The 25694-nt window shown below is 38.4% G+C and overlaps 1 protein-coding gene across 4 annotated transcripts in view; it reads left to right on the forward strand.

Moving 5' to 3' along the window:
- Positions 1 to 343: 343 nt before the first annotated feature.
- Positions 344 to 25694, forward strand: part of LOC139442050 (uncharacterized) — a 124362-nt gene continuing 99011 nt past the window's right edge. Inside the window, exon 1 of one of the 4 annotated variants that reach the window (XM_071222832.1) lies at positions 344 to 420. The gene's annotated coding sequence lies outside the window, so the exon portion shown is untranslated. Of the gene's footprint in view, positions 421 to 1215; positions 1291 to 12974; positions 13006 to 13843; positions 13993 to 25694 lie in introns of those variants that run through there. The other 3 variants (XM_071222831.1, XM_071222835.1, XM_071222834.1) reach the window with 3 other exon arrangements.

The following is a 25694-nucleotide window of genomic DNA, read 5'->3' on the forward strand; positions in this document are numbered from 1 at the left end:
TTAAAAAAACAACTAAATTCAGTTCCTGGTGTGCCTTATAGCAACAATTCGGTCATATCAAGCCGGAAACATAAGTGTTTTGCCCATCACGATCTGTTACATGTAACAGAATATAAGGTCGACGTCGGCAGACAAAAACGCGACGTCGTGTCAGATCGCGACGGGAACCTCAGTAGAATACCTTAAATATGTCGCCCTTTAACGGGACCCTTCAGCGGGTATTCAATATTGTGTAAGACGGGTTTAAACTGGGTCTATTATTGTCATGGTGTTCTGACGTAAAAGTAAACACACCGTTACAGAAGCGTATCCGTGATGATACAGTTTCAAGTATTTTGTCTAGGAAAACGTAGACTGCGGCTGGAGATGCAGGTTTGAGACAGTACAACCTCAGCAGCGTACATTACTTCATATCGAAAGGTAAATGTAGTTATATTTCAATGTGTGTGTGTGTGTGTGTGTGTGTGTGTGTGTGTGCGTGCGTGGGCGGATACAGAGGAGGTGCGGGGGTTTCTGTATAAATTACCACCAAAGACAATAAATAGATCTTAATTGTGCATCCCCCCTCTTTTCAAAAATCTGTATCCGCCCTATTGTGAAATAAGTACTCTGATTTATTATTTTTATTATTGGGGAAAAATATGTTGAGTGGCAATGAGGCAACATATGTTGACATGTTCCCAAAGTGATTGATCTGCCATTTGCTGAAAGTTCAGCAGAAATCGTTACTGGTAGCAAAAGATTAACATATAATGATCGCAACACATTTTGTCACTCTGCATAATTTATTAATCAGTTAAATTATCAATAATACAATATGGGTAATATATATATAATAGGTGTTTGTATATATGTATATAGACTATGACCGTTTGCAATCTTGATTGTGAGTATAGATTTGAATTCAATGATAAAAAAACTAAACACAATAGACCAATGCGGAAGTTTATTCAATTGAGGCGAATTCTCATTTTAATAACCAAATCTCACATGACGCCATGTAGTTTCCAACTATTGCGTATTGTCATGCCTATCAGTATATATATATATCTATTTATCGATAAGTAATTGATCAACGCATATCCATTGGAAAATGATAATTCATGAACACCATAGTACAACTAGCCACATATGTTAGTCCAAATAAATAATCGATAGTGTAAAACGTGTACCGAAATGACGACAACCCATGTAGGGCCTCTACTGTCACATATCGAGCGAACTCAATGTAACAACATGGCGGGCACCTGTTGTGAATAGCTGTCAACGCTATGCAGTGAGGAATCGCAGGTATGTTCGGTGAATGTGTAGTGGGCCGTGACTTACATATTATAGTCTAAGACAAGTGGCGTGACTGTCTTTATTCTCGGAACAACATGTAAGCGCTAATTATGATTGGAATAACTCTGTTCTATTTTCGATCACAAAGCAAGCGTTCCGTGTCTGTCAGCATACTTTCAAAGATTTCACCTACACGTATGTATGGTATTGTGTGTTTTCTAAACAGGGCATAGACCCTATACGTGTATTGACGGGTTTAAGGCGTGTAATTGTTTTTTTAGACAGTTATATTTGGGGTAGTGTTTTATAGTAGGTTGAAATCATATTTGATATTGTCAACTGGATATTAATGTTTGTGGTGCTAGTTAACGAAACAGATGGCCACACTGTGATACTATGTAAATAGATCTATATATTCACTCTTTCTCATCATCAACTCAAGGGTTTCCTATTATAATGACAGCTATTTATAACATACGACACTGTAAGACATACGGCTGGCTCATGGAAACATATTGCCAAATGCTTATAATGACACTCATAAAATATTGAATTGTGTGTGTGTGTGTGTGTGTATGAGAGTGCTTGTGGCGTCCCTGTGTGAGAGTGTGTAAATGGTGTTTGTATGAGAAGTGTGAATGGCTGTTGTTTTTATGATAAAAAAGGGGATCCCATCATGTGATACATATATATTATGTATTAAATCATTTATTATCACCAGTAATATCAATCTCACATTACAAATGATGTGCAAACAGTTAATGTATTAATATGCATTATATCGTGTACAATGTATCCTGTACCCTGAATAAAAAAAGTATCACCAAAAAAATAAAAAATATTGAATTTATTTCTGAATCTAAAACTGTTTGCATATCACACAACATGCCCATTACCAGTTGCCCAGATTATTGTAATTTGATAAAACCAAAGAGAACGTGTTATCATAATTCAGATGACACTTAAATGCAAATATTATGATAAATAAATTGTACATGTCTGCAAACATATAAATTCACAATATTTCTTCAATTGAGTTGTAAAATTGAGTTCATTACCAATAAGAAAATTGAATTACTGTTTTTCTTAAAAGCTTTGGGTTGTGGTCGAAATAATAATTTGTTTGTCCTTTTTGTTTTTGTCAGACTATGGATAGGACGTTCCTGATGGGTTGTTAAATGAGGGATAAATAATGGTCAAATTCTCTATTTTCGTCGTGGCATTTTTGTGAAATGTGACAGAAATACAGTGCGCCAGATAACACTTTCAGCCTTTTTGCATTTTGCATTCATTTTGCATCAGGAAATAGAGATCTGCAAAGAAATACAGTCACACACGCTGAAAAGAATACATTGGGTAATTACACAGAGTTTTCACATTTATTAATATATATTTGAATGCAAACAACTCATAAGTAATTGGGTAATGGTGATATATTTTGTGTATTTTATGCAAATACGCAGCTTATCTGGAGCTTTGGGGATACCAATATACTGTTTGCATCAACCAAGTCAGCGAGCCTGACCACTCGATCCCGTTTGTCGCCTGTTACGACAAGTATGTGTTGCTGAAGACCTATTCTACCCAGGGTCTTCGCGGGTCACCAGTAAAACTAGGAATAGTTCTTGAGCCAACAATTATGCATCATTAAGCATGTACTGCTCGTAACAAGTTGGGATGTTTTATTTATAAGAGTGATTATCAGACTCACAGGTACTGAAAGAAGCTTTAACTGGGAGTATTTAAGATATTTTCCACATTCCGAAATTTTGAAATGGAGGTTCTTAAGACAAAATTTCAAACCCCTAACTGTACATTCACATTTTACATTTTTGAAAGATTATAATAACAACAAATTGTTTTAATATAATTCAAAGACAATATTTTAGTCCAAGCTATTGACTTGATGCTGTATTGATTTTGACAAGTCTCTTTGTCTATGAACAGCTGGCAGAAATAACTGAGAATGTTGTCTTTCACACTTGTAAATTAGATGAATCTTTGTGTACACATATTCTGGGCAGTGTATTTATGAATATTGCTGCCGTAAGCAGTGTAACAGCAATTGTATTTTCTAATAATTCAGTTGGAACTGGAAGGCTCCAGTTTCAAATGAAAAGAAACTCTATTCTATCAGGTGTTTGTGGGAACGTAATATACCATTAGTAAGAGTTTTACTTACATCAGGACATCCTGGACATTGGGGGACATAAGTTGATAGAGCTTGTGTGTTTCTATGAAACAGTGACCAATACACCCTGAGGCAGCAAATTGCAGCCTATTAGTGATCCCTCAGTGCATAGTACACTCTTAACAGTTTGCATGCATTACCGTATTCGACATAATAAGCGCCTCTCTCTAATAAGCGCCCACGGCTATATTGCTAATATATTGGCTAGTGAACAATCCCAATTAGCACCCCTTCCAATTGATCAATGTACAAAAGACTTATTTATGATGCACTCGTGTGTTTTATGCACCCTTAATTATGGGCAATTAAATTCTGGAAAAATATATCTATCGTATATAAACATTTAAGGCTGTCAGCATAAACCACGAAACTATCTTTCAACTCTGTATTTTTTCACTAAAATAATATTCTAATAAGAGCCCCCTATTTCTAATTTTGAGAAATAGGGGTATTACGTCGAATACGGTAAGTACAATACTTCCCATGCTAACAGGCTGTGTTTCAACCAAATACAAAAGCAGGCAGAGTAATTCTGCTTGCATCAAAGTGAGTAGGTATTCTCTTTTGACGAAAGTGGACAAAATTGGATACTGTACTGTGATTAAAGGGCAAGTTCACACGGAAATGAACCTTTTTTTCTTGTACTTTTTCCACATTAAAAGTGTTAACATAGAAGTGACATAGACAAAAATATAAAAACATCATATTTAATTAACATATTTTTTGCACTAAAACGATTTATATTTTTCACATTTACCAAGTGTTCTATTTCCATAACAAAAACACCATGGCTTATGTCCCTTGCAATATGACGTCATTGGTGCCAATTGATAAACATTATGACGTCATCATGCTTTGTTAGAGCCGCTTCACGTGGTGTAGGTACAGTTTTGTGATTCTAGCATCTCAGATGCCAGCCAGAATTGTGTTATGCTGAGTCACCACTGCGCCGGAGTGTGTCGTAGACCATGTTGTTTTACCGCAAACTGGTCCTTGATATCGTTTGCGTTGAGAATAGACAGGGACCCAGTTGAATTGGCACCAATTACGTCATAATCTAAGGGGGATAACTCAGGCCTGTTTCGCTCGTAAAACGAAGGCCTCATAACGGCATATCACTTTCACACTATTGTGAGCTTCCTACTTTCACTGTGAAAAAAAATGAGTGTATATTTTCAAACACAGATACTAACTAATTCTAAAACTGCGTTTTGTTTAGAAAAAGAAAGAAAGTGATTTTTGCGTGTACACTTCCCCTTTAAGTATCTCCTACAGACATCCGTGGGATTAAGCATTGAAAAGGATTTAATGCTTCTGTCAGGTGAAGTTGACTGATGACTGACAGTTATGACATCTTATATTGTTCTAATATTTGCATGTTTTTTCTTCATGTTGGGCCCCTGTGAAGATCTTGGTTAGAATTGGTCTTCAGCAACCCATACTTGTCCCCCGTGAAGATCCGGGTTTAGATTGGTTTTGAGAAACCCATGCTTCTCCCCCGTGAAGATCTGGGTTAGAATTGGTTTTGAGAAACCCATGCTTGTCCCCCATGAAGATCTGGGTTAGAATTGGTTTTGAGAAACCCATGCTTGTCCCCCATGAAGATCTGGGATAGAATTGGTTTTGAGAAACCCATGCCTTTTCCCTGTGAAGATCCGGATTGGAACTGGTCTTTAGCAACCCATGTTTGTCCCCTGTGAAGATCTGGATATTAGAATTGGTCTTCAGCAACCCATGCTTGTCGTAATAGGGACGAACAGAACTGGGTGGTCAAGCTCACAGACTTAGTTGATGCATGTCATTGTATCCCATTTGCAGAGATTGATACTCATGATGTCAGTCACTGGATTGTCTGGTCCCAGACTCAATTAAATACAGACAGCCATACTACAGCTGGAATATATCTGATTTTGGTGTTAAACAACAGAGATACAAACTAACAAGTCATGTTGGGAATCAGCAGGGATTTCATCTTCGATCCTAGATTATCTTGGCTTAGGTCAATTTGTACTGACAGAATAATCACATAGAACCGGAGACAAATATTTTGGTATTTGACACGTATTGTATTTCAAGATCGGGCTTTGTCAATGTTTATCATGCGGACATTTTCAAAACCGTATTCCTAAAATATCTCGAAAAGGTGAAACAAAAATGTGTTGTTGTTTGTTTCATATTACTGTGACGTCCGGGGAGAATATAGATTCCCGTTATTTGTCTCAGAATACGTATCCTGTAACCAATGTGTGTCTTCCTGTTGGGATTCTGATTCTGGGGTAGAAAAGGTCCCCAGTGTCCAATGTGTGTCTTTTGTTTGGGTTCTTGGGTAGAATAGTTCCCCGGGGTCCAATGTGTGTCTTCCTTTTGGGATTCTGGGGTAGAATAGGTCCCCAGTGTCCAATTTGTGTCCACCTGTTGGGTTTCTGTGGTGGAATAGGTCCCTAGTGTCCAATGTGTGTCCTCCTGTTGGGATTCTGTGGTCTAGAATAGGTTCCCAGTGTCCAGTGTGTGTCCTCCTGTTGGGATTCTGTGGTCTAGAATAGGTCCCCAGTGTCCAATGTGTGTCCTCCTGTTGGGTTTCTGGGGTAGAACAGGTCTCCAGTGTCCAATGGTTGTCCTCCTGTTGGGATTCTGGGGTAGAATAGGTCCCCAGTGTCCAATGTGTGTCCTCCTGTTGGGATTCTGTGGTCTAGAATAGGTCCCCAGTGTCCAATGTGTGTCCTCCTGTTGAGTTTCTGGGGTAGAATAGGTCCCGTGTGTCCAATGTGTGTCCTCCTGTTGGGATTCTGTGGTGGAATAGGTCCCGTGTGTCCAATGTGTGTCCTCCTGTTGAGTTTCTGGGGTAGAATAGGTCCCGTGTGTCCAATGTGTGTCCTCCTGTTGAGTTTCTGGGGTAGAATAGGTCCCGTGTGTCCAATGTGTGTCCACCTGTTGGGTTTCTGTGGTGGAATAGGTCCCGTGTGTCCAATGTGTGTCCTCCTGTTGGGATTCTGGGATATAGAATAGGTTCCCAGTGTCCAATGTGTGTCCTCCTGTTGGGATTCTGTGGTCTAGAATAGGTCCCCAGTGTCCAATGTGTGTCCTCCTGTTGAGTTTCTGGGGTAGAATAGGTCCCCAGTGTCCAATGTGTGTCCTCCTGTTGGAATTCTGGGGTAGAATAGGCCACCAGTGTCCAATGTGTGTCCTCCTGTTGGGATTCTGGGGTAGAATAGGTCCCTAGTGTCCAATGGTTGTCCTCCTGTTGGCTTTCTGGGGTATAGAATAGGCCCCCAGTGTCCAATGTGTGTCCATCTGTTGGGATTCTGGGGGTATAGAATAGGCCACCAGCATCCTGTGTTTGTCTCCTTATGGGGAGTTTTGGGTAGATCAGGTCCTCAATATCTTTTGTCTCCTTGTTGCGATCGTTGGTCAGTCAGTCAGACTGGTTGCCTCATCGAGGCATTTACAGACAGCAGTGATGTTTTTTACATATAAAATGATGCTGCTTGCGACCATAAGACCAAACTGATTCAGTCATCTATAACAGTGAAGTGAATGTGATTTCTTGGATGAGTATTGATTTCCCCATCTCGTCAGAGCTGTTGGCCTGCATTTTCTTGCTCCTCATCAGGATGTTGGTACGTTCCTATTAACAGGATGCTTGAAATGTGAATCCTCAGTACTAATAATAGAATGTGCTGTTGACACTATGGTCTTAGGAAGTGTGGAACTGTGGAAGTGCTACTATAAATAGAAACTATTGTCACGCACGGTGGAATATTTATATACCTGCTTCATAAAAAAAAAATGTCCGACAACCCCTGTTATAGCAGGCACGTGATGGTATTCAATTTAGGTTTGCTCATTTTCAATAGAAGAGGAGTAATGTTTTTCTAAAAATGATCAACAAAACATGCTCTTCTCATGAAACACTATTAAAATAAAATTAATGCATATATTACAACTAGTGGATAAAACGATTGCGTATATTACAACTGTTAGATAAAATGATTGTGTATCAGCTGATGTTAAAATTCACTTTGTGACAGTTACATTCAGAAAAGCTTGTGTAACAAATATACTGATAAATGCCAGTTGAAAAGCGTGTCGTGCCTAGTCAGTGTACAGGTTGTATCTTAAACAGTCGCTGATTGATGATTCAAGTAATAGCGCCATTCTTACGGAGCAGCAAGCAGATGTAGATGGGTAAACTACTCGTACTATTCATATACTTTAAATGAATTACATCTATAGCTCTGAATAGACATTAACCCTCCTTATAAATTCCAAGTTTTTTAAGCGCCATGCTGTAAACACTGCTTTATACTGAGATGAATAAGGTCATTACAATGCTTTCTACCCTAGGCTATCTTTTAGTCTATGAAATCTTATATTACACATCATCCGTCTTGACTCTAAAAAAAAAGAAATTTTCCTATGCTGATTTCATTTGGAATAGAGCTAGCTAGAGCTGGCTGGACTTGCTTTTGTATACTTTCCTAGATTGTGTTTTTCTTCTTCATAAAATTACTATATTCCACAGTCATGGTGCAGGACTATTTCTACCCCAGCACCAGTGTGGACATGTCTCTGCTGACATGTTCCAGTTTCAGGCAGGGCTCCTGATACGTTTTTGAGCTATTGACTATTTACTCGAATTTGTTCATTCAGTTTGAGGTTTTTTTGGTATTCTGTATATTTTTATCCCCTTTCATCCAGTCTATTGGGTACCGGTATTTTAAACCAATGAGTAGTCTTTTTTCTTAAGATTCTTAAATAATTTGGCTTAAATGCTGTTTCAGGTGACTTTTGTTTGTGTCTGCCAGTGTCCTGTCCCACGTGTGTAGCATGTCGCATAAACTCACAACAGCGATATGCATGTCTGACTTATAATAAGCCACACATAGGGCATTTTTAATGCATTATTCACTGCAGTCGATCAGCAAATATAAGATTGGTTACGCGATAAATTGCAAAGAACAATGAAGAACGAAGTGTGGTTTTTTTTCACGATAAAACATTGTTCTATCATGACGTCATTTCTGGAGATTCCAACATACGCTCGCAACATGATGACATCGTATAATTGACAACATTATTTTTGAGTGTTTTTATGAGTTGTACGCCATAGATGTAGCTGGACAAAACAAATTAACATGATGGCCGACCAATCGCATCCAAAAGCGGGAGATATATGACAATCAGTATTGGGAGAAAAAGTACTGTTAATCGATGTGAAGATAGTGAGAATATGCAGGAAATATCTACTTGTGCATAAAATGGACTTGTCCAACATTGCCGAGGTCAGATTCTATGCAGGGAGTCATCATTATTTGAAAAAAGGGGTAATTATTTTTAAAGCTTGTACACTTTCTCATTATCTTTAAAGAGGCTGTAATTAGTGTTGATATATGTCCATCATGGTTTATTCTCCCTCCAGTGTTTTAGTGTACGATAAACAACTCCCACTCATCGTTTATTTCTTAGATAAAGATCCGTATAGAAATACATGGATAAATACAAGTTAAAATGGATCAATACATTGGGTATTTGTGCAGAGTGATGTTATAGTATTGGCTTTTAAGAACTTTTGGGAATTTCTTGTATTCAATTACTGCTGGGACTAAGTCTGTGTTATTGTGTGGAACCTACGATCATCTTAGTGCTAAGATCGCTTTGTGGAAAGAGTCCCTTGCCCTTATCAACTTCAGTTTTTCCGATAGTCATCAAGGACTTACTTATAGGCAGACCCATGTAAACCCGTTCCATAAACGGATCGTAGTTCTACGATGATCGTAAGTCTATGTTAAAGTATGGGCTTTACGACGATCTCAGCACTACATTCACTTTGTGGAGCGTGGCCCTGGACTCTTATAAGAAACGTGGTACTCTACATCCCATTGTGGTCTTTTCACATACAGTGTTTCAACACTTGTGTGTCTGGTTACAACTCACGCTTGACTTCAGCCTCCATGGGTAGATGAGGAGATGACAGGGAATATCCTGTGGCCCAAATTGCTTTTGCCATGGTTCTGGTTCATAAACAGTCGCCCTCCTAATCATATTGCTCCATTTAACATGTTAATGTGGACATCGAATCCATCATCAGCCATTTGTACGATTCAGGTCATGCAGCCTCTCTGTAGGAAATTATGCATGCTGTTGTTCAGTTATGTTTGTTGGGAAGATTCTCTCTTGATAAACATCGGGAATAATTGGGTTTCATATGGTCCCAACTACCCCTAGCTGCTTATCACTTTCACCCATCATGCCTATAGAAACTGGAAGGTTAAAGAAATATAACACAAAAATATATGAGTTCGAAACGAAAATGAAAACACCATGCTTACAATGCTGCATTCAAACTGCGAGTCATCGCTCTAGCTGAAACATTTTCTCACGGGTTCATAATTCTATATACACAGATTCACAAAATGGCGTCTCCTTTTTGATGGCATCATAACAATCATTATGAGGTTAAAAAAGACAACAGAAACAGCTTCCCACATTAGGGGAGTGGAGGACTTGTTTGTTATATCTTTGTTAGAAATTATAATGACTTTTTCAGTATAGTTAACATTTTCAATATTGTCGGCTTATTTGCGGTCATACACTGTAGATGAAAGCAGTAATGTCAAGTTCCAAGATATACCTCTATGCACCCCTACCTGCTTCTGCCACTGAAATCTGTTTCTTATACAGTGGCGAAGCAACATATTTTTTTAATTGCCTTTCGCGGCAATCCATCGGTCTGTCCGCTAGAGTAACTGCCCTTTGTCAAAGGGAAGCTACTCTAACCCTAGTCTATGAGACGTCACGGCCACAGTCAGACGTTGTTGACAGTCGGTCTGTCCTGTCATAACGTTAAGAAATGTAGTCAGATGTACACACAGCCACAAAACGAAACAAGGTAACAATTGATACATATTTCGGCCAAATCCAACTATTTTGATTTGTGGAGAAGGTTTCAAGCCGCAGAGGTCTACAAGCACAGATATGGCTACTGATCCCGCTTGGCTAGGCCTCGTGCCCTAGCAAAATTATTTCAAAATTTATATCTCCAAAGTTGTCAAAACTTATAAAATGCCTTAGCTACGTCACAGTTAGACACTGATTTTCAGTATATTAGACTGTTCTTTTGATAATGATAGCAATTATCCATGTAGTTTATCCAGATTCCCAATGGTTAATTCTGACTCGATAGCCGAATGACGAGGGCGATGCCATGTTTGTTTATAAACAGTGACAGTAGTCCTACTTGACCTTTGATATTTGCATCTTTATCCGCATACATCTTCCCGAGGCAAGGGAGTTAACTGACTTTAAAAGTCCAGTTTCCACCCTTGCCGAACTAGGCTGGAATTCCTGGGCTTGATCGTAGCGACACCAGTGGCTATTATGAGTTATGTCCTTTCTATGCCTCTCCTACTGACCAATCAGATTCAACCTCTCGTATCACTTGCATTTGCTTCAAACAAAACGGTGGCGCCCAGTCAAGACGATCTGATTGATAATCAAGATCTATATTGTGATAAAACGAGTCTTTCATCGCGAAGTTCATCAAATAACGTGAGCACCTTGATTAAAAGCATGAAAAGATTTAGAAAATATCTGTTGACAATGAGTTAGCGGTGCACATGCTTTGCAAATCCTGCAGTCAACCAAAATCTGCATGACACTTTACGAACCGGATTTCGATATTGGTGTGCGATTTTGATTGGACTATGCATAGACTCGTAAGTCCAGCCAGAATGTAACTCCATAATACCAGCCTTGTTCGGCAAGGGTGGAAAATGGACTTTTATAGTCAGTTAACTCACTTGCCTCGGGAAGATGTCCGCATATGACCCCAACGGATATCGTTTTTATCCGTTGGCTTTATCCTGCCGAGAAACCTACACATTATATGATAAATTAACTTTATCAGGTGTTTGCTCAACCCAAAAGTATGCCATTATATATTTGTAAATTTTATGCATTATTGGCATGTGGCCTAAAGTATTGAATAAAAGTGTATCACTCAAAAACAATTAAAAAAAAAACAATAAAAAAAACTTAATTGTGACAGAATGAAGGTACCATGGCACACTTGTACACAGTGATCTTAGCACTTCTATGGGTTCGATTCCCAACATGGGTACAATGTCTTAAGCCCATTTCTCTTGTCCCCGCCTTGATATTGCTGGAATATTGCTAAAAGCAGTGTAAAAACAAACTCACTCACTCACTATGATCGTAACTCCCATACTTTAGCATAGACTTATGGAAGTTGTAGGGCCGTGATCACATGGTGCAAGTGTGCCAAGATGTGTAAGATTAACTAAGATGATACATGTACTATTCTGCTGCCACAGTTCCTGATGATTCAATGTCAATACATGGTGATTAAATAAACATCTAAGAACTAAATATTCCCAGTTACATATCGAGGTTGTTCCTTGTTTTGATGGCTTGATGATATAATACAATGTTCATGTAACAGTTAAAAAAACAAACATGTTTTTGGTTCATGACATGTTTTCTGTTTTTGAAATATGTTTTTGTACCTGTTTTATTTTTTAACCCCCTCATGGGTATTCCAGATTACAATAGGTCCACAGCAATCTCAGCTTGTTGTAAGAGGTCACGCCAGAAGAATGGTGGTCAGAGTGACTTGGTGGATTGCATGTGATTGCACCCTGATATCATGTTGCTCATAATCAATCAACGGTTTGTCTGATCCAAACTTGATTATTTACAGTTCGCCATCATACACTTGGTATATTGCTGATAACAGATTATCCTTTTTATGAAATCCAGAAAAGACACTTGATGCTGAGGGTAAATAAGAGATGGAAGTCATCTGGAGTGGGCGTCTTGAGTCTGTTCTTAGTTCGGACTAAATGAGTTTGTTTACAAACAAGAGAAATGTCCGATCATGTGATAAGCCTACACATGCGGTGTAGTCACTGCAGCAGAAAATTCTCCCTCGGAATAAGGCGAACAAAGCCAAGTAAACTCAGGGGATGCTTCAGAGAGGTCGACATCCTGTCCCTTTAAATTGCCCTGAGATGCATGCATGACTTGCGATGTATCATTCTTATCTGAATGCCAATGTATTTTTTTTATGATACCCATAGACGTTTTAGAGTGGTAAAATGCAGAATAATACTTACACGGTGGATAATATGATACTCCACTGTACATGTTTAAGAACGAGAGTAATTTGTTTTCATTGCTCTCTTCATGTCACATGATAATAGCTGGACCAATTTACCCTGTTTATTATGGATCATCGTTTCAACTTGAAAAGGACAACATTATCACTCTGCAGCCATTGTTGACGTGAGCCATTATCAAGTTGCTGTTAAATGCACATGCTTATGAATCAGGGCAGCCAGGGACAAACAAACATTCATGTGCATATAACATTCACATGAGAGAGAACCTGTGTCACTTTGCCCTTTATCTCTATTGAAAACCTGGTTGTGGTTTTGGAATATGTTGGTATTGCACTAGTGAATTCACACAAGGCAGTGAAAGCAAACACCACATCACCTACTGGGGCTGTCCAGGTAAGTATATAGGTTTTCAACATGCTATGTAGCAAGAGACTACTAGATGGATCAGACCCTTGAGGATCCAGGTTAGAATTGGTCCTCAGCAACCCATGCTTGTCGTAAGAGACTACTAAATGGATCAGACCCTTGAAGATCATCCCAACCAAATGTAGGTGTGACAGAAGGTCCAGGGTTAAATTCATCCTTAGAAATGTAGTTGTGATTTAAGGTCCAGGGTTAAATTCATCGTAACCAAATGTAGGTGTGACAGAATGTCCAGGGTTAAATTCATCGTAACCAAACGTTGGTGAGCCAGAAGGTCCAGCGTTAATTTAATTGAAACCAAATGTAGGCGTAACAGAAGTTCCAAGGTTAAATTCATCCCAACCAAATGTAGGCGTGACAGAATGTCCACTGTTAATTTCATCATAACCAAATGTAGGCGTGACAGAATGTCCAGGGTTAAATTCATCGTAACCAAATGTTAGTGAGGCAGAAGGTCCAGAGTTGAAGTTCATCCTGATTTTATCAAAAGGTAGGCGTGACCATGGTGACAAAAAATCCAAGGTTAGCTTCATCCAAATCAAAAGTAGCGTGACAGGATTTCCAAGAGTTCCAATGTGTGTTAGGCCACATCAGCTTTGAACTCTGGTAACCACAAACACAGAAAGACATGTGATAGATGGGTCTGCCACTGGTTGACGTTGTGACCCCAAATTACAGGTCACAACTGCTCCTTCTGTAAGAATGCAGCTCTCCCTTCATGGGACACGTCATCAACATAATGTTTCAACTATGTTAATAAGTGGAGTACATCAAGTCCCAGGAAGCAGGCGGGGGCATCAGTCTTACAAATCTACAAGATAATACTGGGACGTCAGGTCTTCACATGGAGGAGGTGTTTTACAAATAGTGTCTGGTGCTACGATGTTTCAGCAGTTAGGATTATTTTCCTTGAGAATGTCCTATGTGTGGCTGAGGACTTGTATGGCATGGTGAGAGGTGGGTTGAAGACTTTTTGGAATAGGATGAAGCAATAAATGTTACCTAAATTTTCATATTATGATCCAAATATAATCTACAGATCTTAACTTTTATTACCATATTCATCTATACAGAGCTCCAGATAACTTTTTGAGCAATTGAGTTTTTACTCCAGGGTTTCTATTTTAATTGGGTTATTACATTTTTCATTGGGTAACCAGTATTATTTCACTCATCTATTCATCACGCTTTTGGGTTTTTCCCAAAATTAGTGAACATTTTAAGGTTTTATAAAAATGAAATAATGTTTTCAATGTATATAACTGTTCTAAATATATACCGGGGTAGGCTTGACTAAAGTAGCTCATAATGTTTTCAAAAATTAACCACTTTGTGCGCATGCTGGAAAAGCTTCATTGGGTATTCACGTGTGCTGTTTTTATTCATTTGAGTTTTTCATTTAATGCATGCGTTTCTCTACGCAAGTTAATTGAACGTCATTGTATTTTGAATATTTTGGGGGTATTTAACTCAAATACGCTGCTTATCTGTAGATCTGTCTATATATTATTACTGTTTCATTTTTGTGCTTTAATTACATTTCTTTATTGTTTGATTTAAGGGTGAATAAATGTCATTATTTTACATTTGGCTGTCTAATAGTTCAAAGTCAAATGACACATATTCTTGTTTCAAAGATGCCTACAATTTCCAACCAATACTATCTACATCTATACCACACAAAAATATCGTCCATAAAGAAAAAGATTTCACAAAACAGCAAGAACACCATACTTGTTGTTGATATTGGTTGTGTTCAGTGGATTGCAACACTGAGGGGTGTAAGTGGGGGCAGACTGTGTTTGAGGTATTTAGATCCATTGCTTCAAAGAAAGGCATCCTAGACTTAGTTAAGGCCGTCTATATATTCATTTAGTTGGTTTATGAGTCCAACCGTCCAAATAAACTAAAAAAAGTTTTATTGAAATTATTTTTTGACAACAAAATTGTCTGACTACACAGTTAATAAAATGAATTATAAATAAACAAGATTTTATCACTGTTCTTAAAAAATTAGTGAATAATATGTATTAAAATCTTATTCTATAAAGCAATACCAATCTATTATCTTTCAGTATCTTGTAATGTTAAAACTTGATTGTTTTTTATTCATTAGGTCAGTACTAAACTGGCAGTTGCCTTATATAAATCGTGTTGGTATTTATCAATATATACTACTCAAAAGAAGTTAAACCCCTTACGGCATGATGGATTGACTATAGCAATATGAAAGAATCGGGCGTTCTTTAATATATTTTTTGTAGTATATGACCTCACTGTATGCACTTGACAATAAAATGTAAGACATTATGTTTGGTATTGAGGCAGGCGTGGATGAAAATCTATTATGGCCTAATCTTGAACTGATTCGAGGACAATGGGTCTGTCTCACAGTCCCTGAACCATATCATTTTATTCTGAACCAAGTTTAGATTTTACACAGGTTCTGAATCTCCCATCTCACTCTCCTTTTCTATTTATATGAAGGTAATTGTTTTCATCAAAATTATGTTTTTTTGGAGACGAAGAGTTAGTCTAGGTGTACCAGCTATAACCACCGAGACACTGAGTAGGCCATGGATTAGTGTATCCAGGCAACACTACTGTAGTCGGTAGACATGAACTAATCCTTCTTACCCAGATACTGCCTGATGCAAGGTGAGCCGAGCTGACTGATGTATTATCCAAATGGTCACGTCTTTCATAGGCATTGTTGGAGGACCATGAAGACAGTTTTATTGATACACGTCTTCATATCCCAGTGGTAGCAGTTGTTGCTAAAGCCGACCTGGTTGAACACATGGGCATTGTCTATTATCATGAAACAAATATATACCGTATTTCCTCTATTAGAGACTGCACCTCCAATACACACAGACATCTAGTTCACCAGGGCAAATGCCTGTCCTAAAAATAGAAGCCAGGGCCCCGTTCCAGTGGGTGATTGAAAAGCTAAGATGATCGTTACTCCCATACTTTAACATAGACTTACGGCAGTTGTAATTCTAAGATCGATTTGTGGAACAGCAACTGGCCTCTATAAGATGTATGATTAATAATTACTGTTTCCTGCAAATTTAGCCTTTCCATGGAGTGATTGTAGCACTAAGATGAGCGTAACTCCCATACTTTAACATAGACTTACGACAGTTGTAATGCTAAGATCGATTTGTGGAACAGCAACTGGTCTCCTTAAGACATTAGGTGATTAATAATTACTGTTTCCCGCAAATTTAGCCTTTCCACTGAGCTATAGTAGCGCTTAGATGAGCGTAACTCCCATACTTTAACATAGACTTACGACAGTTGTAATGCTAAGATCGATTTGTGGAACAGCAACTGGCCTCTATAAGACATTAGGTGATCAATAATTACTGTTTCCCGCAAATTTAGCCTTTCCACTGAGCTATAGTAGCGCTTAGATGAGCGTAACTCCCATACTTTAACATAGACTTACGACAGTTGTAATGCTAAGATCGATTTGTGGAACAGCAACTGGCCTCTATAAGACATTAGGTGATTAATAATTACTGTTTCCCGCAAATTTAGCCTTTCCACTGAGCTATAGTAGCGCTTAGATGAGCGTAACTCCCATACTTTAACATAGACTTACAACAGTTGTAATGCTAAGATCGATGTGTGGAACAGCAACTGGCCTCTATAAGACATTAGGTGATTAATAATTACTGTTTCCCGCAAATTTAGCCTTTCCACTGAGCTATAGTAGCGCTTAGATGAGCGTAACTCCCATACTTTAACATAGACTTACGACAGTTGTAATGCTAAGATCGATGTGTGGAACAGCAACTGGCCTCTATAAGACATTAGGTGATTAATAATTACTGTTTCCTGCAAATTTAGCCTTTCCACTGAGCTATAGTAGCACTAAGATGAGCGTAACTCCCATACTTTAACATAGACTTACGACAGTTGTAATGCTAAGATTGATGTGTGGAACAGCAACTGGCCTCTATAAGATATTAGGTGATTAATAATTACTGTTTCCCGCAAATTTAGCCTTTCCACTGAGCTATAGTAGCGCTTAGATGAGCGTAACTCCCATACTTTAACATAGACTTACAACAGCTGTAATGCTAAGATCGATTTGTGGAACAGCAAATGGCCTCTATAAGACATTAGGTGATTAATAATTACTGTTTCCCGCAAATTTAGCCTTTGTTTGACTTTAGAATAAGGGATTTGGTAAGGCAGTGAGTTAGTTGCCACTGTGCCTGCATTGAAATAGTATGGACGCCGTGTCAACAGCTTGTGTGAAATGAATAGATGCCTGGGTGTCTAATAGAGGTAATATGGTACCTTGGGAAATATTTCATGGTTTGACTGACAATTTGAATATAATAACAATAGCATTACGTATTTACGAGTACAGAATGATTTGATTCATTAACTGTCTGTCGTTTCTAAATGTTTAGCAGACTTTGTTCGAAAAATTGTCTTCGGTCATGAAGAAGTGAAAACTATATACAGCTCCACTTTTGATATGGACATTTTTCCATGATACGCAAAACTAATTTTCATAATATGTCAGGTGTATATCTAAAGATATCTGATAATCCTCATCACAAGTTGAATACAGTAGAACACGGATATAGCGAACAAACGGATACAACGAACTGTTAATAAATTCCCGATTTATCTCCTATATAATATCATATAAAATATACGTATATAACGAACTCTCTACAGCGAACTAACGGATACAGCGAACTGATATCTGATCACCGACAAGCCCACGTGTATAGCGAACTGAGAAATCTAACTCGGTGTCTGTACGCAATCAGCGGTGAATCAACACAATCACAGCGAATCAATATAATCAGCGGTAACGGATCAACCTTGTTAAACTTGCATTGTGTTAATCTTACCTGTACCTGTAATCTTGTCTGTAAAACAAACATTAAACATATATATTTTACGAGATTGTGTCCAAGTGTCAGTTCACTTGCATATGCTATCATGGCGGGCAAAAGTAAGAGGAAGCTATCAGTTTACACACAAAATTGAGAATCATAAATGCTGTTGATGCTCGCATAAAAACCAAGAAAGACATTCCAAAATCAACATTGAGTACGATTACGAAAAGCGAAAACGTGTATAACGAACAACAGATGTAATGAACTGATTTCTCTTGCCCCTTGTAGTTTGTTATATCCATGTTCTACTGTAGTATATATGGCTTAAATGAATGTGGCAGGAGTTCCTCCCCATTACTGTCAACACTGCATGATCACGTTAAACATCGCTGAAGCAATTCCTTCTGCAAAGTATTGATTCTTCATGGCAAAGCTGTATCATTACTGCATTGCAAGATTCTAGAAATATAATTTTTAATTCTGACACAAAAGTTTTGGGGGATGGCAGTACTAAAATATTTTTCACCACATTTTTTCTTTTTTTTCATTTTTCTCAGTTTTTTTGGGTTGGAGGCATTTGTTATGATTGTTGTAGTTCATTATCTGTAGTTCAGATCATCTGTATGTGTAGTTCAGGTCATCTGTATGTGTAGTTCAGGTCATCTGTATGTGTAGCTCAGGTCATCTGTATGTGTTGTTCAGGTCATCTGTATGTGTAGTTCAGGTCATCTGTATGTGTAGTTCAGGTCATCTGTATGTGTTGTTCAGGTCATCTGTATGTGTAGTTCAGGTCATCTGTATGTGTAGTTCAGGTCATCTGTATGTGTTGTTCAGGTCATCTGTATGTGTAGTTCAGGTCATCTGTATGTGTTGTTCAGATCATCTGTATGTGTTGTTCAGGTCATCTGTATGTGTAGTTCAGGTCATCTGTATGTGTAGTTCAGATCATCTGTATGTGTAGTTCAGATCATCTGTATGTGTAGTTCAGATCATCTGTATGTGTTGTTCAGATCATCTGTATGTGTTGTTCAGATCATCTGTATGTGTAGTTCAGATCATCTGTATGTGTAGTTCAGGTCATCTGTATGTGTAGTTCAGATCATCTGTATGTGTAGTTCAGATCATCTGTATGTGTAGTTCAGATCATCTGTATGTGTTGTTCAGATCATCTGTATGTGTAGTTCAGATCATCTGTATGTGTTGTTCAGATCATCTGTATGTGTAGTTCAGGTCATCTGTATGTGTAGTTCAGGTCATCTGTATGTGTAGTTCAGATCATCTGTATGTGTAGTTCAGATCATCTGTATGTGTAGTTCAGGTCATCTGTATGTGTAGTTCAGATCATCTGTATGTGTAGTTCAGATCATCTGTATGTGTAGTTCAGATCATCTGTATGTGTAGTTCAGGTCATCTGTATGTGTAGTTCAGATCATCTGTATGTGTAGTTCAGGTCATCTGTATGTGTTGTTCAGATCATCTGTATGTGTAGTTCAGGTCATCTGTATGTGTAGTTCAGATCATCTGTATGTGTAGTTCAGGTCATCTGTATATGTTGTTCAGGTCATCTGTATGTGTAGTTCAGGTCATCTGTATGTGTTGTTCAGATCATCTGTATGTGTAGTTCAGGTCATCTGTATGTGTAGTTCAGGTCATCTGTATGTGTAGTTCAGGTCATCTGTATATGTTGTTCAGGTCATCTGTATGTGTAGTTCAGGTCATCTTTATGTGTAGTTCAGATCATCTGTATGTGTAGTTCAGATCATCTGTATGTGTAGTTCAGGTCATCTGTATGTGTAGTTCAGGTCATCTGTATGTGTAGTTCAGGTCATCTGTATGTGTAGTTCAGATCATCTGTATGTGTAGTTCAAGTCATCTGTATGTGTAGTTCAGGTCATCTGTATGTGTAGTTCAGATCATCTGTATGTGTAGTTCAGGTCATCTGTATGTGTAGTTCAAGTCATCTGTATGTGTAGTTCAGGTCATCTGTATGTGTAGTTCAGGTCATCTGTATGTGTAGTTCAAGTCATCTGTATGTGTAGTTCAGGTCATCTGTATGTGTAGTTCAGATCATCTGTATGTGTAGTTCAGGTCATCTGTATGGGAGTTCAGATCAGCTTTAATTGTAGTTGGATGTGTGCATGATTTGAACCTTTGGGTGTATGGGTGCATGATTTGAACCTTTTTGAATGTAGGTGTCCGGAAATCGTCATATGCGCCGGACATGTCCGATTGGGAATCTCAAATGTCCAGTTTAAAATATTGCTTACCGGACATTTAAATTTTTCTGTCCGGACATTTTAAAAGTATTGTCCGGACATTCTTAAATTTTGAAAGGACATGATCAACAGTTAGGACTGAGCAGTTTCTGTCTGCAGTTGTAACACAATGAAGATAATCTACACTGATTGCTGTAAAAATACATCGTACCTACATGCTAGTCCAATCGGTCAATCACTGTAATAGGCAATAAACTGAGTTGACACTGATTAATCGTCTATTAATTACTGAGAACATCTTGTTAATTTGAGTGAAAGGTGTTTACAACTGTACATAAATACCTTGCATCATCGATGTACCTCATTATCCTCACAATGCTACGATACGTAACCTCAGACAAGAAGCAAAAGCGTGATGACAGCCAGTCGACCGATGCAGATCAGTCGAGCGGATCTGCCAAACCCTCAAAGTCTGGACGATCATTTTGTAAGTCGTGGCTAACGACTTTTACTTGGTTGACATACAATGAGGATTTGCAGATTTTATTGTTTTCAGTAGCTAGTCGTATATTGAATCTTGATTGACCGCCATTTTGCTTTCTCTGACGAACAATAGTCATTTTTTTTTATGGTCAATAATTAAGGACAGATGAAAAAATTGTTCAAATAACTATTGCTATCAAAGATATTTTAGTATTTGTGATTATATTATCTATCTTGTTTTTAAATAATCTTTAGTTATTTAAAAAAACTTTTATTCTGTGAGGTCACGTGATAACCAAATATGGGATAATAGTCTCGATCCAAATGTTACAACGCGTACACTTGAGAAGACTCATGAATATTAATTAGACCATTCACTACGTTAACAGATCGTTATTATAACAGAAACAAACGTATGTTTTCCATGTATATCTAAAATGATATTATTTGTTATTAATTGTCCGGTGAATTAAACAATTTAAATTAAAACAATTCATAATTGGTTATATTATGAATACATAACAACTTGTAATGTGTGTGAAAAGTTGTACTAAAATACTCTATTTGAAGGGGGCGTGGCCTAAATGCAAATGTCCGATTGGGATTTTATATTTTCCGGACCCCTGGTGTACACGATTTCAAACCTTGGATGTCTACATGTAGATGTATGTATGCATGATTTTAACCCATGGATGTATGTTTGCACACTCTGGGCAGGAACTGCAAATGCTCTGACGCTTGTTTCTCAAAGTCCTTATAGTGCACATGTTCATGTAATTAAACTTAGAATTTCGATCATACATATTAATTAATCCATCAACAATATTCGCAAAAGATGATGGAAAACTTCACGTTTAGAAACAACAACATATTCTTTCATAAGATAATGAAGTATACAAAGCGTTATGCATGTTAATTATGAAGGGGAGACTTTTGTCCCCATTTTCTCCACACCATGTAAAGCAAGATTACATGAGGGTCCTCATCGGTTTCCTATTTTGTGAGATGACCCAGAAACACTGTCCTGCAGATACGGTTCATTGTAAGAGTTAAACATAAAAATGGCAATAGAATACTGCTTTGTGTAAAGTAAGACTTTATTGCCTAGCGTTAATGTCAAACATTGACATGTGACAGAAAAATACCACTCCTTCACGACATTTATCATGGAGTCACTTCAACAGACAAGAAGGGCTTCGCTCGTTACTGGATAAAATAGTCCTTTTTGCCAAGGCCTCAATAATAACCAAGGGACCCTTTTTCGTCTAGTGGACAGACATATGCTGGAGCTGATTCATGACCTTAATGCCTCACTATGGAATAAGCAACAAGGGGACAATTAGCAGGATGACAGTGTCAGATATCCTCATTATCTTAGTCCTGCATTGAAAATACTGTAATGATGTTGGAAGTGGCTTCAAGCCCCAAACGACTATCTCCAGCTCTGTGGATTCGTACATTTGTTGAGATTATGCTGTTAATACTGGCAGGAAATGTATGAGGATCATTTTCTCTATTTATGCTGGCTGAATGAGAAACTTACAAAACACACAGAAAAGGAGACTTTTTCATGATTTACAAGAGGTAAAACTGTTATATTAGTTTACCACATAACTGGTTCATATGCAATAACAAATAACCTTGTGGGCTCCCAACATTTTATTCTGGTCATAACAGGTTACTTAAGGGATTGGCAGTCAGGTGACTGATTCAGTCTTATGCAGTTACTTTAATATTCCAATGTCAACTTGATTATTGATTATCTTGTTTGTATAAAAAGTAATATTTAAACAACACTTTTGTGCTTAACAATAAATTTCAAAAGTAAAACAATTAACAGATTCTGACAGGAGATGACCCATTTCACACAGGCTGTTATTTTTTATCATGACGATGAGATACTATTTCCAGAAATTCCTTGCAATTATCGCTAGATGCATGAATATTTAAGCTTATTCCTTGGTATACTACTGTCAATTAAATATAATTCCAAATACAGAACAGCTTCCTTCCTACACATGCCAAAAACAGTTAAAAGAGATGAAAACACTCGAAGCAATTGTTTACACATGGGCGCAGCCATCTTGAAACTCTCAGCGCCCTTAGCGGAAGGAAGATAACTCATCCTGGCTTAACATGCCGACTAATATAAACCATTGAACGTGGAACTTAGATGAATTGATTGACTCATTAACTACTAATCATATTCCTGGGAAACATCAAAAATATCTAACATTCATATATAATAATAGACTTTGATGGCTTAAAAATATACACAATTTACATCAACTTTACCTGTGAGGCCGGTGCAGTCTGACCCTGAACTTGCCTAGCTAATTCTAGCGCTTTCACAATTTGTACAAACCTATCACCTACATATATAGAACCTTGGACATATAATAAATGTTTATGTATGTATACTGATGTGGTAATTAACTGTGGGGAAGAATAACGCAAAGCTAATAGCTGATGTTCACTCGGTGCTTTACTGTCAAAAATGGCGAGTCTCATGAAGGCAAAGATGGGAACCCCTTAGCTGAAATACCATATAAGGACGTGCTTACTTAGAGTTGCTTCCCCTTTGACCATGGTTGACACGATAAAGAATGCCAAAGCTGCAGTAACTGAGTGACGAACTATTAGATTTTGTGGGCCCCCCTTTTTAAATGCAACATTAAAATAAAGCAATTTACCACATGTTACACTCTCCCCGGGAAAACAAATGTCGACTCGACATTTAACTAATCATGAACAACCAGTGACTAAAAGTCAAACAAGATGCATTCAATCTAATACAAGATTCTTAAATAACTCCTGAAACCACATATACAACCTTTCAATGTCTTCCACAAGACACAATATAGCACTTCCTAGGGGAACATTAATAATGTTCTGACGCTATTCGGAAAGTTGCTTTGAAGATCAAGTCTTCACTCTATACACACTGTACAGAAAATCAGATAAGTGTAGAAACATGGATGGCCAGTCCATATTAATCACAACTCTACCTGGGCTAAACCCAGAGTACATTGTAGCTCATATTTCAATGCTGTACACACTGCCAGCTAATTATTCTAGTTGATTCATCCCCCCACATCTCTTCTTCAATCAGTCAGATGAGATACACAACAATACTAGGTACTAATAAATCAATACTTGGAATTGTACTTTTATCTCAGTCACATCACAAGGCAGAATCAACTAGGTAAAATTCCTTATCACATGAAAATTCCTTTGGCACATGGCACTTCGTAAATACTAGAAACATACAGGAGATCGGTGAATAGTTCTTCATCAAAGAGTTCAATCATACTTCTTTCACACTAGTAGTATGTTACTGGAACGAGGGGGGGCACGGGTGGCCCAGTCGTCTAAGGCGCCGCGATTCGCTGTGCAGACTTGCGTCCCTTGGGCACGCCAGAAACCTATGATTGTGGGGTCGAATCCCGGTTCGCCCCAATTATGTTTCTAGGTTTGTCAGCACCATACCCGTGCTCGTGGGTTTCAAGGAAGTGGTAAACGTCTGAGACCTGCATCACTTCGGGCTTTCCTCCCACATTAAGCTGACATGCCGCGATATGACTGGAATACTGTTAAAAGCGGTGTTAAACCCAACTCACTCACTCACTACTGGAACGAGGTAACAATACACAGGAGACATCATAGTTACCATTTCTGGGAAATAGGACCATGCTTTCACTACATTAACTGAGTAAGAGGGTTGACCTAACAAGTCATACTGGAATCGTGCTGGTGGACGACGCTGTAGATGTGAGGAATGATAACTGACTGGTGAGGTCTGCACCTCATTAATTGGAGTTTTGGGTACGCACTCATCAATAGCAGTCTCTGACTGTGTAATGTCTCCATCTGTCACTAACTGATCTCCATTATCAGAGCCCAAATGCTGGTTGTCGTCAGCCTCTACTGGTTGATTGTCATCTGTGGAGTAACTGTCCACTCTGTCATTATTCTCCATTTCTGGTGGAACTGTTTCATCACCCACTGTGCCGTCATGATCACCCCCAGTGTTGTTGATCTCGTGCAAAGGATGTGTATGAAATACAGGTTCATATTCGTCGACCGAGTCACCGTCAGATATTTGATCAGTTTCTTTTGAAATGTCAGCTATCCGCTGTCTGTTTGCCCTTGGTTGTTCTGTTTCTCAGATTCAAATTTTAGGGCTGTAGAGGAAGACTATTGCAGGGCATCAACATGTTTCGATGAAGTGTTCGAAGCTTACCTGGTCCTTGGAGAGGCTTAACCTCATATACTGGGGTGTCGTTACCTACCCTCTTAACAACTTGGTAGATGCGCTCTTCCCAGTAGGACTGCAGTTTACCTGGACCACCCCTTTCTGTATAATTCCGCACCAAAATTCTGTCACCAGGCTCAAGAACAGCACTCACTCCACGACGGTCATGTGCCCTCCTTGCTTTCTCAGACTTCTGTTGTGTTCTCTCTGACGCATTTCTGTAGGCTTCCGCCATGCACTCCCTCCATCTCTTAACGTAATTTTGCTTGTCAGCCTCAGAAACAGTTTTCCCAGTCTTAAACATCAAGTCGATGGGCAGATGCAGGTGTCCCCCAAAGGGCAAGTAAAAAGGGGAGTAGCCTGTTAAGTCATGTATTGTGCAATTATAAGCGTGGACAACTTTGTTTAGATGACTTTTCCATTCAGCCTTATGATCACTGGACAGTGTCCTCAACATTGAGAGTAGAGTGCGGTTAAATCTCTCTACTTGTCAGTTTCCCTCTGGGTGATAGGGAGTGGTTCAGGATCTGGCAATGCCTGTACTCTTCTGGAGTTGATGGAAAAGTTTATTCTCAAACTCCTGCCCTTGATCGTGATGCAAACGGGTAGGGAACCCAAATTTCAGGAAGAAATCATTGAACAGTCTGTCAGCAGCAGTTCTTCCAGACTTGTTGGTGGTTGCATATGCTTGCGCATAAAGTGTATAATGGTCCATTACAACAAGTATATATTCATAACCGCCATGTGATTTTTCAAGATGAAGGAAGTCAATGGAAATAAGTTCAAAAGGTGAAGTTGTTATAATAGGCTTCAAGGGAGCATTAGCTTGTC

This window comes from Haliotis cracherodii, unplaced genomic scaffold (genome assembly GCF_022045235.1).
Source record: "Haliotis cracherodii isolate W230 unplaced genomic scaffold, xgHalCrac1.p SCAF_5, whole genome shotgun sequence".
NCBI classification, from domain to species: domain Eukaryota; kingdom Metazoa; phylum Mollusca; class Gastropoda; order Lepetellida; family Haliotidae; genus Haliotis; species Haliotis cracherodii.